This window comes from Bos taurus, chromosome 5 (genome assembly GCF_002263795.3).
Source record: "Bos taurus isolate L1 Dominette 01449 registration number 42190680 breed Hereford chromosome 5, ARS-UCD2.0, whole genome shotgun sequence".
Lineage (NCBI taxonomy): Eukaryota > Metazoa > Chordata > Mammalia > Artiodactyla > Bovidae > Bos > Bos taurus.
This window is the reverse complement of record NC_037332.1, coordinates 117,969,724-117,982,535: the sequence shown is the minus strand read 5'-3', so window position 1 is coordinate 117,982,535 and position 12,812 is coordinate 117,969,724.

Below are 12,812 nucleotides of genomic sequence, written 5' to 3'. Positions count from 1 at the left end.
TAGGAAGCGGTGCTGGGAAAACTGGTCAACCACTTGTAAAAGAATGAAGCTAGAAGGCTTTCTAACACCATACACAAAAATAGACTCAAAATGGATTAAAGATCTAAACCTAAGACCAGAAACTATAAAACTCCTAGAGGAGAACATAGGCAAAACACTCTCCGACATAAATTACAGCAGGATCCTCTATGACCCACCTCCCGGAATACTGGAAATAAAAGCAAAAATAAACAAACAGGACCTAATTAAACTTAAAAGCTTTTGCACAATGAAGGAAACTATAAGCAAGGTGAAAAGACAGCCTTCAGAATGAGAGAAAATAATAGCAAATGAAGCAACTGACAAAGAATTAATCTCAAAAATATACAAGCAGCTCATGCAGCTCAATTCCAGAAACATAAACGACCCAATCCAAAAATGGGCCAAAGAACTAAACAGCCTTTTCTCCAAAGAAGACATACAGATGACTAACAAACACATGAAAATATGCTCATTATCAGAGAAATGCAAATCAAAACCACAATGAGGTAACATCTCACACCAGTCAGAATGGCAGCTATCAAAAAGTCTACAAACAGTAAATGCTGGAGAGGGTGCAGAGAAAAGGGAACCCTCTTACACTGTTGGTGGGAATGCAAACTAGTACAGCCACTATGGAGAACAGTATGGAGATTCCTTAAAAAGCTGGAAATAGAACTTCCATATGACCCAGCAATCCCACTGCTGGGCATACACACCGAGGAAATCAGAATTGAAAGAGACATGTGTACCCCAATATTCATCACAACACTGTTTATAATAGCCAGGACATGGAAGCAACCTAGATGTCCATTGGCAGACGAATGGATAAGAAAGCTGTTGTACATATGCACAATGGAATATTACTCAGCTGTTAAAAAGAACACATCTGAATTAGTTCTAATGAGGTGGATGAAATGAGTCTATTATACAGAGTGAAGTAAGTCAGAAAGGAAAACACCAGTACAGTATATTAATGCATATATATGGAATTTAGAAAGATGGTAATGATGACTCTATATATGAGACAGCAAAAGAGACACAGATATAAAGAACAGATTTTTGGACTCTGTGGGAGAAGGCAAGGGTGGGATGATTTGAGAGAATAGCATTGAAACATGTATATTATCATATATGAAACAGATCACCAGTCCAAGTTCGATACATGAAACAGGGCGCTCAAGCTGGTGCACTGGGATGACTCTGAGGGATGGGGTGGGGAGGGAGGTGGGAGGGGGGTTCAGGATGGGGGACACATGTACACCCATGGCTGATGCATGTCAATGTATGGCGAAAACCACTGTAACGTATTTAGCCTCCAATTTAAATAAATGAATTAATTAAAACAAAACAAAGATAAACGAGGGTTCATGTTTTAAGTAAACTCCTCTCTCAAGTATGGCTTCCCTGGTGTTTTAGATAGTAAAGAAACTGCTTGCATTGTGGGAGACCCAGGTCCCATCCCTGGGTCAGGAAGATCCCCTGGAGAAGGGAATGGCAACCCACTCCAGTATTCTTGCCTGGAGAACTCCATGGACAGAGAAGCCTGGTGGGCTACAGTCCATGGGGTTGCAAGGAGTCGGACATGACTGAGCAACGAGCACTTCACTTCACTGAAGTATAACATTCCTACGGGAGGGGCACATCACATAAATGCAGGATAGCTGGTGGATTTTCACACGTGTGTGGATGAGCATACATGTGTAACCAGTACCAAAGACCAGGAAGCAGAACGCTGCTAGTCCCACTGCCTGCCTTGCTCCCCTGACAAGTGACTGTGCCTCCCTCAGGGAGAGCCGGTCCTAACCCCACAGTTTTGCTTTTTGTGTCTTCGTGTTGGTTGGAACCGTGCTGCACACACTCCTGTGCCTTAGTTTTGCTCAATAAAAGGCACATCTGTATTTCTGAGCATCACCGTGGGTTGGTGAGTTTCCTGTTTCCTGCTGCAAAGATGTCATCCAGCGAGTGTCCTCAGGTTGCTGCATGTAATCTGCTTGAGAAGCTTGTACTGTAGACCACGGTGAGAGCGCCCTATGAACTCTATGTCCCATGAAGGGTCTGTGCATACATGTCGTTCAGCACGGGCCTAGGAGTGGAATTGCTCTGCAAAAGGTACAGATGTATTGAGCTGTAGAGAATTCTTCCAAATGACTTCACACAGCAATAGGACCAATTAAATACTCTACTAACAGGACGTGAGTTTCATTTAATCCACATCTTTGTCAAAACCTGCCATAGTCCGTATTTTGAGCATTTTGGTGGATACTTATTGGCGATGGATTGTGCTTTAATCTGCACCTTCAGGATGACTAATGAAGAGCAGTGGATTTTTGTATGCTTTATTGACTATTGGAATGCTTCTTTTTATGAAGTGTCTCTTCAATCTTTGGCCTAATTTGCTTTCGAGTTGCCTGCCTTTATATTGTTAATTTGTATGTATTTTTCATTATGTTCAGACACAAGTGAATGTGTTATATGTTTTACAAGAATTTTCTCCAATCTGTTTCTTGACTTTCACTTTTCATGGTTCCTCTAGTGTGCAGATGCTCCTCGTTGCAGATGCTCAAATATAGCCATTCTTTTTCCTCTAGGTTTAACAATGTTTATGTCAAATTTAAGATCTTTACCTGCTCTAAGATCATATAGATGCCCTCCTATGCTTTTTTCCCAAAAGCCTTGTTGTTTTAACCTTTTATATTTAGCATTAAAAATCTTCTCTAATTGATATTTGCATACGATGTGAGGTTTACTTCCTCATGGACATCCAGTTTGCCAAGCATTCTTTGTCAAAACTCCTATGCTTTTTTCTACTTCTCTACAGTAGGACTTTGCTCAAGGGACTGTAAATGTGTGCATTTCTTTATGGACTGTGTTTTGTTCCATTGGTGTGTTTATCCACCTTCACACTGATACCACACTGTCTCAATTAATATAGTTTTATAATAAAATTTCTCATGTAGAATTGGAAGGGATCCAGTTTTGTCCTATTCCTTCTAGTAAGTAGCCATAGTAATTCTTGATCTTTTGTATTTCTGTATAAACTTCAGATTCAATGTTATCGATTTCTATGCACACCCAAAATTATCGTGGAATTTTTTGTTGAAGTTGCATTAAGCATATTGATTGATTTGGGCTTCCCAGGTGGTAAAGAATACACCTGCCAACGTGTGAGACACAAGAGACAGGGGTTCAGTCCGTGGCTGGAAAGATCCCCTGGAGTAGGAAATGTTAACCTACTCCAATATTCTTGTCTGGAAAATTCCGTGGACAGAGGAGCCTGGTGGGCTACAGTCCATAGGGTCACAGAGAGTGGGATGTGACTGAACAGCTGAGCACATTGATTGACTTAGGAGGATGGTCATGTTCACGTGATCTAGTCTTCTCATTAACCAGCATGGAGTACCTCTTTATGCAGACTTTTAATTACTCTCAAAAAATTAGAGGTTTTAGTATACAACAGTGCTTCTCAAACTCTCGGTTGTGAAGAACTATCTTTCTGTTTTGTCTTTTAAAAAATATCACTTAACATTTATTTATTTCTTTGTTCCTGATATGCAAAATATATTGAATTAGATATAGTAATTCTTTTCCAGCATTTTTGTAAAATTTACTCCTTAGTTCTAATAGCTCAGAGTCTGCTCCAAATACTTAATCATTTCATCTAAAACAACAGTTCTTTCTCCCTTTTCAGTTCATGTGAATTTTATTTATTTTTCTTGCCATATTGCTCTAGCTGTGGCCACTATTTAATGTAAAATTTGGCCCATTCTCAATTTGTATTTCAGTGGGAAGCCTTAAGTACAGTATTTAAATAATATTTGCAGATATGCCTTATTTGATTAGAGAAGTTCTCTTCTATACCTAGTCTGCTGAGTGTTTTTTTCTTTCTTGTTTTTTTTTTTTCTTTAACATGAATAGATGTTGAAGGTCCTCCTACATCTAGTAAAATAAAAATGTGAGTTTTCTTGGTGAAGTAAGGCTGTCCAAAGCTGTGTAGTAAACAGCATTTCCAGTGACACATTTTTTCAATCGAGGTTTACTTTATCATATATTAATATTGCCATGCCAAACCTATTGGGTTAATATTTGCCAGAAAAAGTTCTTTTCATTCTCAGACCTCAGTCATATTTAAGGTCTATTAATATTAATAACATACATATGGATTTCTGTTTTTAAGACAATTTGTCATTTCATAATCAGTGTAATGAGTTTACTTCCATTTATTATGCTTGTTGACATATTTGATCATTTCCATTGATCATGATTAATCAAAATCTGTCTATTATTCATACACTTCCCTTTGTTCTTCTTTATAAAATTAACATATTTAGCATTTTCTGATCAGACACTGAGACGTTTTTCCTCCTGATGCCAAATACAGGCTGTCTGCTCCAACACCACTCCGACTCTGGTCACCAGCTGCATGCCTGACAATGCATTTCTGACACTAACCTCCTAGAGTCATGCAGACCCGGAGGTGAAGGGCTCAGACCCAGGAGACTGCCCCACTTCAAGTGCCAGCCGAAAATGCCCAGGATTCCCCCAGTTTCACTCAGTCAGCTGCAGATTTGTGGTTCCCATCCCACAGAACTCAGGAAAGCACTTCACTTACTTTTACTGGGCTATTTATAAAGGGCTCAGCAACAGCCACACGGGGAGGACCACGGCAGGGGGAGGGGGAGGGGCGTGGAGCCCCACTCCGGCTCTGGACAGCACCCTCCCAGCACCTCTGCAAACCGCCTGCCCAGGACCTGAGCCCTGTCATTAGGGCTTCTATGGAGACTTCAGTGTGTCCAAGAGTGACTCAATCATTGGGTTTTGGTTATTGAATTCTATCTCCAGCTCTGCTTCCCACCCTGAAGTTAGGGTTTGGGCTGAAAATTCCAACACTCTAGTCATGCTTTGGTCTTTCTGGGCACAAACTTCCATCCTGAGCCTATACAGGGGCCAAGGATTTCAAAGAGCTTGGTGGGGGATGGGGAGACCAACATTTCTTATTTTTTATTTTATCACAAACACAGGCTTCAGCAAGTCCTTATGTCTGAAGGCTCTGTCAAAGCCCCTATCATGGTGATGTATCTATGCCTAAGTCCAGTTTTTTTAGATATAGTGTCTCTTTTTGATTGGCCTTAGTTATCTCTTATTTTGATAAGACCATCCAAGTTTTCTAAGATATTTGCCTACCTTTATTTCATTGCCTCCACCATAGTTTGGCCCCAGGTAAACAGCAGGGAGGGAACACAGCACCACCCATCAACAGAAAATTGGATTAAAGATTTACTGAGCATAACCTCAGATATGCAGATGACACCACCCTTATGGCAGAAAGTGAAGAGGAACTAAGAAGGCTCTTGATGAAAGTGAAAGAGGAGAGTGAAATTTTTGGCTTAAAGCTCAATATTCAGAAAACTAAGATCATGGCATCTGGTCCCACTAGATGGGGAAACACTGTCAGACTTTATGTTTTTGGGCTCCAAAATCACTGCAGATGGTGATTACAGCCATGAAATTAAAAGACACTTACTCCTTGGAAGAAAAGTTATGACTAACTTAGATAGCATATTGAAAAGCAGAGACATTACTTTGCCAACAAAGGTCCATCTAGTCAAGGCTATGGTTTTTCCAGTGGTCATGTATGGATGTGAGAGTTGGACTATGAAAAAAGCTGAGCACTGAAGAATTGATGCTTTTGAAGTGTGGTGTTGGAGAAGACTCTTGAGAGTCCCTTGGACTGCAAGAGATCCAACCAGTCCATTCTGAAGGAGATCAGCCCTAGGTGTTCTTTGGAAGGAATGATGCTAAAGCTGAAACTCCAGTACTTTAGCCACCTCATGTGAAGAGTTGACTCATTGGAAAAGACTCTGATGCTGGGAGGGATTGGGGGCAGGAGGAGAAGGGGACATGAGTTTGAGTGAACTCCGGGAGTTGGTGATGGACAGGAAGGCCTGGTGTGCTGCGATTCATGGGGTCACAAAGAGTCGGACACTACTAAGTAGCTGAACTGAACTGAACTGAGCATGGCCCAGATAAGAGAAATGTCAATAACCTCAGATATGCAGATGTCACCACCCTTACAGCAGAATGTGAAGAACTAAAGAGCTTCTTGATGAAAGTGAAGAGAAGAGGGGAAAAGTTGGCTTAAGGCTCAACATTCAGAAAACTAAGATGGTGGCATCTGGTCCCATCACTTCATCTCAAACAGATGGGGAAACAGTGGAAATTGTGACAGATTTTATTTTGAGGGGCTCCAAAATCACTGTAGATGGTCATTGCAGCTATGAAATTAGAACACACTTGCTCCTTGGAAGAAAAGCTATGACCAACCTAGACAACATATTCAAAAGCACAGGCATTACTTTGCCAACAAATGTATGTCTAGTCAAGGCTATGGTTTTTCCAGTAGTCATGTATGGATGTGAGACTTGGACTGTAAATAAAGCTGAGTGCTGAAGAATTGATCCTTTTGAACTGTGGTGTTGGAGAAGACTCTTGAGAGTCCCTTGGACTGCAAGGAGATCCAACCAGTCCATCCTAAAGGAGATCAGTCCTGAATATTCATTGGAAGGACTGATGCTGAAGCTGAAACTCCAGTACTTTGGCCACCTGATGCGAAGAACTGACTAGCTGGAAAAGACCCTGATGCTGGGAAAGATTGAAGGTGGGAGGAGAAGGGGATGACAGAGGATGAGATGGTTGGATGGCATCACCGACTCAATGGACCTGAGTTTGAGTGAACCCCAGGAGTTGGTGATGGACAGGGAGGCCTGGCGTGCTGCAACCCATGGGGTCGCAAAGAGTCAGACACAACTGAGCAACTGAACTGAACTGAATGTTTACTTCAGATAGCTTCTTTAACATCTCCTTATTTATTAAAAAATACCAAACTATTTTCATTGTGGTTCTTTGTGTGGCAAAGCTTCTGAGTGCTTGAATTCTTGAGAATATCTTATCATGCCCTCATAGTTGAATGACATCCTGTTTGGAGAAAACTACTATTTTCCAAATTTGAAGTACTTTGCTTTAATGCTTTCAGCACACTACCCTGTCATCATCTTATACATTCATGTATTATAGTCACATTAATGCATAAAAAGGATAAAGAGGAAATTTTAAAAGCTTACAAAAGTAAAGAACAGATCACTTACAAAGAAACAAGAATAAGATTAATAGATTTTTCAAAAGTAACCCTGGGTGCAGGAAGTACATTTATTCGATGAATTTTAAATTTGTGATCAGTTCACATATTTTTATTTCTAATGTCATCTGATCCATTTTCTATATTTTCTCTTTTCTCTGAAATAGTTGTACTCAGATGCCCTGTTATTTCAGCTCATTTTCCCCAGAGGAAAGGTCAGACCCTGTCCTTATTAGCTCAGGAAGCTCAGAGGATGGGATGGTGAGTGAACCCTGGGGTGGGATGCCCCAGACACAGGTGACCTGTCAGTGAAGGCCGACTGCCTCCTTGGGGCCCCCGGGAGGAGGGGCCGTAGGAGTCCGCTGTCCACATTATTACTCTCTGCTCTCCGGAAGTTAGTCAGCCTCTAGTAGCTTTATTTCAGCATCTTAAGGGAACAAGCATGTTTCCATGGTTTCCTTCTGGGTTCTTTACCTGAGCTTCCAGGTGGAGTGAGAGTGGAAGCCATCCTTCTTTGCCCCAAGCCCCCATGGTGGGGGAGCAGACGCAGGGCTCCCCCGGCTCCCCCGGGTAGGTCTGGCCCCGCCAGTGGCCACTAGGGGAGACCTTCCATTTTCTCCAGTAAGGAGCTCCCCTGAGTCTGCTCGGAACCAGAAGAGAAGCCGGTGGGAGTGCTGGTGGCCGATGCTGCATCCTGGGGGGCCTGACTCAGACCTGGTCCCTCTCTCCACCTGCCCCTTTGGAACTGCCTGTCCCTGTGGGGTCACCTGCATTCTGGGGTCGTGGGTCGTCTTGTGATGCCCCCTAACCTCCTCTGACTTTCACTGTGCTTGGCTACCCTGTCTCAGTCTTGATCTGGGACCATGTATGACTCCACGTTTGGGCTTTTGGGTTTTCCTTCTCACTATTCTAGAAAAAGATTACTGTCTCTAAAATCTGTCTTTTAAAACTAGAAGTGAAAAGTGACCTCTGAGTTGAGAACTGGAGCCTCGTCTAGTCTGGGACTAATTCAGGCAGATCAAGTAGGAGAGGGTGGGTGGCAGGGTTCAGAGAGGGCGTGCAAAGGCCCAGGGTTCCCTGGACAGGGAGCCTTGCACCAGTTAGGCATGGAGGGGCTGGCGACCAGGCCCCGGCTCAGCTCTCATCCTCACCAGCTCTGCGGTTGTGGACAAATTCTCAGTGCCCTGGAACGTCAGTGTCTCCGCATAAGGAGTGAAGTCTGGGGACAGAAAATGTTAAATTTAGTACTGTGAAATGCTCAGTCCTATCAATGCCCATCCACAATCACCCAGGTGGTGGGAAGAAGCCTCTGGTTTCTAGAACATGTCTTTCTGGGACATCAGACACCAAGGATCACCACTGAGGTGAGTCAAGAAGGTGTCAGAGAGAGTAGGTCCAGCCGCTCAGGGTCCAGACTGGGGTGGACGCCCCTCGGGGAAAATTCTCAGCCCCTGCACCTCCCGCTCCTCCTCCTCTGTGAAGTGGGGTGGCAGCTCTTCCCATCTGCAGGGCCTCGTGGGACACAGCCCTGCAGGTCCTGAGCACTTGATGGTTGCCTCCTATGGCTGTCAAAGAGTAACTATAGCCATTGGGTTTTACAGCCCTTTGGAGACCAGTTAGGAAAACGTGTCACCTCACAACTATAAACTTTTACGATGAACCAACTGGACAAATATTGATTCTCTGTAATAGAGGACCAGGTCTTCCGGAACGCTGCGTAGGCGAGGGGATCAGCGACCCCCCTCACCCCTCACTCCTGACCCCTCAGGGCTACAGAGTGGCTTCCTGGGGCGGGGGAGCTGGTCTCATCGCAAACGGTTCACAAGGGTGCCTGCCCGGTGCCACACTTAGATGCACATGTACACATGCGTGTACACAATTAGTGTGTATGATTAAGAACATATATGTGTGCATATATGTGAACACAATTCAGATCAGATCAGTCGCTCAGTCGTGTCTGACTCTTTGCGACCCCATGAATCGCAGCACGCCAGACTTCCCTGTCCATCACCAACTCCCTGAGTTTACCCAAACCCATGTCCATTGAGTCGGTGATGCCATCCAACCATCTCATCTTCTGTTGTTCCCTTCTCCTCCCACCCCCAATCCCTTCCAATATCAGGGTCTTTTCAGATGAGTCAGCTCTTCACATCAAGGGGCCCAAGTACTGGAGTTTCAGCTTCAGCATCAGTCCTTCTAATGAACATCCAGGACTGATCACACAATTAGTGTGTATGATTAAGAACATATAGTGTGTACACATCTATTCTATATGATTAAGAACATATAATTACTTTTACACAGTTGATAGCACATGCTTCTCATCAATGACTGTTCTGTGGAGTTGGGGTCCTTGGCTCATCACGGCTCCAGGAAAGGCCATCCGGTTTTGGCCACTGGAAAAGATGCCCCGCAAGTCCCCTCCCTCTCCTCATCCCCGGCTTCTGCCCCCACCTTCCTCCTCCCCTCCGCTCCCCTTCTTCCATACACAAAATTCCCTGGTGAAGAGGTAATAAGACACCCTGCAAAGGGCTTGGGATGCTGAAATGGATCCCGGAGACTGTCCAGAGCTCCCAGCCAAGGAGTGATGGATTCCCAGGGCATTTTTGTTTATTCATGAATTATGCCGGCACCAAATGTCCATGCCACTAATTATCACAGTTAGTGGGCTTAGAGCATGCATGGGGAATTGGAGGCTATGCCTCCAAGCCAGGCTGGGAGCTTTGAGAGCGCAGCGAGAGGGGGTGTCCCCAGGAGGGGGACTGGAGCAGGTGTCTGGGCAACAGGGACTTCATGTAAATGACTGAGAAAGACGGAGTTATTGCTACTGATAGGGCGTCTGTTGCGTCTGGCTACTCACCGCTCAAAAGCCAATAAGCAGGCCAGGTTGGTGGAAAGGACAGTTTGCTTGATGCTGGCAACTGGGCAGGGATAGGGGCGGAGATCTGCCCAAAGGCTGACTCCTCCCCATCTCACAAGTAGGGGGTGAGAGCTTTTATAGACAGAGTGGGCGGCCGTGGGGGGTGGTTACGTGCAAAACCAGCACAGTCAGCTCTGACAGTCATCTTCAGATTGGCCTCCAGTGGTCTGGCCAGCATCATCTTGATTGTTTTAGGCGCTGAATCTTCAGTTGCAGGGTCCATTTGTCCCCACTTCTTCATGGTCAGACCTCAGAATTGTGGCAGCTCGTGTCCTGGGTACAGTCTAGTCATCGTGCAGTTAACTACTCCACCGGGTGTTTTAATATCTGTAAGACAGCTCACAGGATGTGACTCAGAATACTGTCTACTCTTGAGAAAGAGCTGAGGGTCCTTGACTATGCTCAATGACTACGTCATTATTTAGTCTCCTTTTGTCTGTTTTCCTTTGCTTCCGCATTTCTCAGGTCTCTGATCAAACTCATTCTTTGTCTAGTTTTCCACAGACAGAAGGCAGGCAGAGATCATGACGGGGGTGAGGGGGCATGGGCCACAGCGTCCCGCTCCGTGTCCGTGAGACTTAGGGGAGAAAACGGCCAACCTCACGTCGTCCTGTATTTGGACGCAGACCCAGATCACAGGCTCAACCCTCCCTTGAAGCTTCCGGACAGCATGTAGGCAGTGACATGTGTGTTTCCCAATCATGTGGAAAACAACCTCAGCCAACAGCCGCCCCTCTGAAGGGTCCGAGGACCACCTTTAAGAAGAGAGACCAGACGTCTCCGAGGAGGCAAAGCCCACGTCCAAATACTGAAACTCATCTTGTGTGAAAAGGGCAGCTTCCCAGCCGTGCTGCGTGGAGGTGGGAAGAAAGACAGAGACGTCAAAGGATTCATGGGCTCCCTTCCCACCTTCCTCCTGGCAGGATAAAGGCACCCAGGAGAAGCGCATCTCTAATCAATGTGACCAGGCTTCCCCGGCTGCCAGCTGAAACCTTGCGGTTCAATGCCATCCGGCTAACTAGGCTGACCTTTGATTTTATGTCCCCCTTGTTGAGAATCAGGTCAAGAGAGAAACTTCAAGATGAACTCAGAGCTATTTGCGTTATTAGTATGTAATTCTCATGGACAATTATTCTCTATCTTTGGCCATCAATTATCTAATCCTTTTTATCAGAGAGCATCTATTAAGCACCGGTGCGGTTCCTAGAAGTGTGCTGAGAGCAGGGGACAAGGAAGAACAGGTGGAATCTGATGAAGTTGCAGACGTGAGCGCGCCAAAGTGGGAGGGAGGCCCCCGAGGGGCGGGGGAGGTCCCTGTTAGGGCCTCAGAGGCTTCGGGAGGAGGTGGACTGCAGGCTGGTGTTCTCAGGAGTTGCGGCATCTGGCTTTGCCCATCAGTCTGCAGGAGGAAGGAAGGGCTTATGGGGCAGCCACGCCAGAACCCTGGTGAGCCCCTCCCGGGGGGAGTCTTGGCCCCACTGCCTTGAGCCTCCCACACGCGTGTGTGTGCCGGGCCTGGACCAGGCAGGTCGGGAGGCCTGAGAGCAGGACAGCCCAGAAAAAAAAAAAAATGACTCCAGGGTCAAGGGCAAGGCCACTATGCCAGACACAAATTGCGAAGTGCAGACAGATTCCTTCCAGGAGGAGGACGGACGGGACATAAATTGCAAAGTGCAGACAGATTCCTTCCAGGAGGAGGACAGACGGATGCTTGTAGAAGCTCTGACCAAGTTTCAGCGTGGTCTTAAAAAATGGTTTATTTTTGGAATGTGGAGAAGTGTGAGAGGAGCCATCCAGGCAAGAGACCACCTGCAGACATGAGCGCACCTCAGTGGAAGGGAGGGTGAGTCACCGCAGGGGCGTCCTGGTTCGAGGGCACCAGACTTTGATGGACGCTCCTGGATTCGGGCCACAGGGCTCAGCAGAGATGAACGGCGCAGACAGAGGGCTTGGGGCCATGGGGCAGGGTGGGGTTGGAGGCCGTCTCGAGGGAAAAAGGGATCCATCCCAAGTTTTGAAGGAAGACGAGACCCCCACAGTGATGGGCAGATGTGTTGTCAAGTCCGAGCTCGCTCTGCTTGCTGCATGACAGGCCAATAAATCCAAGAGACAAAGTGCTGAGGCAAGGGACACAACTTTATTCAGGAGCCTGCTGACCGAGAAGGTGGCAGACGAGGGTCTCACAATAATCGTCTTATGGGGTCTGGATGCCAGGTTCTTTCACAGAACAGAGATGGGAGGATGAGGTGAGGAGGTACAGTAAAAAAAAAAAAAAAAAAAGCCATTAATCTTGCAAATATCTCCTGGACTGGCCAGGCGGGGGACATGTTAATTTCTTCCTTCCCATTGCCACCCACAGGTGGACAGGCTCCTGAAAAAAGGGCACTTTGGATTAACATTCAGGCAGAGGGCCACGGGCCCCCAAGGCAGGCCTTTCTGTGTGGACAGTGTCCTTCTAGTGACCAAAAGCAGCAAGAAGCAAAGGTTAAAGTAACAGATCCATCATGGAGGCAGAATTGGCTTTTCTCGGCAACAGGTGAATGAAGACCCTGTAAGCAAGGAGGCTCCAGCCCAAGGGGGCATCACGTGGTCTCACATGAGAGAGCCAGAATGGAGACGTGCAGCGTGGTCCGTAGGGAGGAGCAGGGGATGGTGGATATGCTGAACCTGGAGTGGCTGAGAAAATGATGACTTTGCGAAGGAGCCAGTGTCCTGCGGAAAACGCCTGCTGGGAGGAAA